The following is a 3,633-nucleotide window of genomic DNA, read 5'->3' on the forward strand; positions in this document are numbered from 1 at the left end:
AAAAACACGACAGGACAGGGCGAAACGCAATTACAGCATGGAATACAAAACAAGGAACCCGATGGAACAGGAACGGATCACAAAGGAATAAATAGGGAGTCTAATCAGGGGAAAGGATCGGGAACAGGTGTGGGAAGACTAAATGATGATTAGGGGAATAGGAACAGCTGGGAGCAGGAACGGAACGACAGAGAGAAGAGAGAGCGAGAGAGTGAAAGGGGGAGGGGGAGAGAGAGGGATAGAACCAAACAAGACCAGCAGAGGGAAACGAATAGCATGGGGAGCACAGGGACAAGACATGACAATAAATGACAAACATGACAGTGATGTCATTATGGGGTATTGTGATGTCATTGTGGGGTATTGTGATGTCATTATGGGGTATTGTGATGTCATTATGGGGTATTGTGTGTAGATTGATGAGGAACCTGTTTTATTTCATCCATTTTAGAATAAGGCTGGAATTGAACAAAATGTGGAACAAGGGAAGGGGTCTGAATACATTCCGAATGTAGTGTCCATATATTTATATCCAGGACTCTTGACAGCTCAGTAACTTTTGGATGGATGTGTGTATTGTTATTGTGTTGCTAGATATTACTGCACTGCTGCATTTCACCTGCGATAACATCTGCAAATCAGCGTACGAGACCCATAAACTTTCTACATACTATGAAGTTCACAGGGGTTGAAGTATTGATGTAGCAGAGGATTGGAAAGTGATGGTAATGGAATGATTTGTCCCCCAGCAGCGCCACACAGACCTGTGAAAATCAATAACTCCTTTGGGAGTAAGTCAATAGCATTTCCTGTTCAGGGTGTGTAGACCGACCCAGTGGGAATTCTATTCTAAAAATGTGAGTTAGCAAATAAAGGTTTTGGTAAAAATTGTATACATGAGTCTGTCATCATGACATGTGACACTTTAGGGTGGAAACCCTCCCGTCTCACCAATGAGAAGACTTGAAATAGACAGATGACACATTGTTCCATTACTTCATGGAGCAAAGTAAATATTTATTTTAATTAACTGAACTTTTTTTTTTCAGGATTCAAACGTGCCTCCTGCAACTGGACAGCGTGAACATTGCATGAGACTCTTGTTTCCACAAATCAAGACGAAGACGGTATCGCTGAGGTTGGTTGGCAATTCTCTGTGCTTCACCAAGCAGTACCTGCCCTGTAACTCCCCAGTATAACCAGGTAGCCTAGTGGTGGGTAGCCTAGTGGTGGAGTAGCCCAGTGGTGGGTAGCCTAGTGTAGCCTAGTGGTGGTAGCCTAGTGTAGCCTAGTGGTGGGTAGCCTAGTGGTGGGTAGCCTAGTGGTGGGTAGCCTAATGGTGGGTAGCCTAGTGGTGGGTAGCCTAGTGGTGGGTAGCCTAGTGGTGGGTAGCCTAATGGTGGGTAGCCTAGTGGTGGGTAGCCTAGTGTAGCCTAGTGGTGGGTAGCCTAGTGGTGGGTAGCCTAGTGGTGGGTAGCCTAATGGTGGGTAGCCTAGTGGTGGGTAGCCTAGTGGTGGGTAGCCTAGTGTAGCCTAGTGGTGGGTAGCCTAGTGGTGGGTAGCCTAGTGTAGCCTAGTGGTGGGTAGCCTAGTGGTGGGTAGCCTAGTGGTGGGTAGCCTAATGGTGGGTAGCCTAGTGGTGGTGCCTAGTGTAGCCTAGTGGTGTAGCCTAGTGGTGGGTAGCCTAGTGGTGGGTAGCCTAGTGTAGCCTAGTGGTGGGTAGCCTAGTGGTAGCCTAGTGTAGCCTAGTGGTGGGTAGCCTAGTGGTGGGTAGCCTAGTGTAGCCTAGTGGTTAGAGTGTTGTGCCAGTAACTGAAAGGTTTTTGGGTGGTCCCTGAGCTGACAAGGTAAAAATCTGTCATTCTGCCCTTGAACAAGGCAGTTAACCCACTGTTCCTAGGCCAGTTAACCCACTGTTCCTAGACCAGTTAACCCACTGTTCCTAGGCAGTTAACCCCACTGTTCCTAGACCAGTTAACCCACTGTTCCTAGACCAGTTAACCCCCTGTTCCTAGACCAGTTAACCCCACTGTTCCTAGGCAGTTAACCCACTGTTCCTAGGCAGTTAACCCACTGTTCCTAGGCAGTTAACCCCACTGTTCCTAGGCAGTTAACCCACTGTTCTTGGACCAGTTAACCCACTGTTCCTAGACCAGTTAACCCCACTGTTCCTAGACCAGTTAACCCACTGTTCCTAGCCAGTTAACCCACTGTTCCTAGACCAGTTAACCCACTGTTCCTAGACCAGTTAACCCACTGTTCCTAGGCAGTCATTGTGAATAAGTATTTGTTCTTAACTGCCTAGTTAAATAAAGGTAAAATAATAATGGATTCCAAAGAAATGTGTTTAACTCACATTATATAATAATAATAATATATGCCATTTAGCAGACGCTTTATCCAAAGCGACTTACAGTCTTGTGTGTGCATACATTTTACGTATGGGTGGTTCGGTGGGATCGAACCCAGTACCCTGGCGTTACAAGCGCCATGCTCTACCAACTGAGCTACAGTGTGAATCTGTAGTTAAGAGAATCTACGCTTTTGTTCCTGTTCTTTCATTCAGTTGAGTTGAGCTCCATTTTGTTCTGAACACATAGATAGTGTTACAACTACATCATAATTAATAGTCTACTTCTTAAATGACTTTTGTGTAAATTCTGATATGAAAGGGTGATTATGCAATCAATGTAAATATTTTTATTTTTATTTTTATTTAACTAGACAAGTCGGTTAAGAACAAATTCTTATTTACAATAACAGCCTACCCGGCCAAACCCTCCGCTTACCCGGACGACGCTAGGCCAATTGGCGTCACCCTATGGGACGATCACAGCCGGTTGTACTACAGCCCGGGATCGAACCAAGGTCTGTGGTGACGCCTCTAGCACTGGCGATGCAGTGCCTTTAGACCGCTTGCACACCTCAGGATGTGATGTTGCATTTGCATAACAGCACATCTGTTCTGTCGGTTCTATTATGACCTCATAATGTGCATAAAAAATATTTTTTACAACTGACCCAAGATATGCCAGCCTGTCGTTTCCGATGGGAACAAATTAGTCATAGTGGGCGGAGACAAGCAAGCAGGTAACCAGATCCCTATTGGTGCGTTCATTATTTGCATATTTCCGTAAGGAAAGGCCTACGTTCCTAAACAACAAAACATTTTACAACTTTGGCAAAGGGTAAAACCAACAAAAATGTGTCCACTCTGTTTGTAACAAATTCTAGTTTGGGGAACAGAAGAATGTAATGAGATCAGATTATTCATAGATGAGAATTTGCATAATCTCGGCCAAAATTAATCGCCCTCGATCTTCTCCACTGCCGTCCTCTCGGCTTCCTCTCATCACCATATTTGACCCAACATTTATACATCCGGTAAAATATCTGGCTCAATTGTTCTATCTGTGTTCAGACGATTTGATTGATTTGCCTGAAATATCCTGCTGCTCTGGCGTGCCCTCTGGCGGTAGGTCGGTGCATGGGCTTCATTACAGGTCACACGAAGAGAAACAGCAGCAGCGTCGATTTTCCGAAGATCCCCGGAATCGGAGCTCGACTTTCCGGGAAGATCCGGTACTCGGCTTCATTACATTTACAGGTCACATGAAGAGAAACAGCAGCAGC

Source organism: Oncorhynchus gorbuscha, linkage group LG14 (genome assembly GCF_021184085.1).
Source record: "Oncorhynchus gorbuscha isolate QuinsamMale2020 ecotype Even-year linkage group LG14, OgorEven_v1.0, whole genome shotgun sequence".
Taxonomy (NCBI): domain Eukaryota; kingdom Metazoa; phylum Chordata; class Actinopteri; order Salmoniformes; family Salmonidae; genus Oncorhynchus; species Oncorhynchus gorbuscha.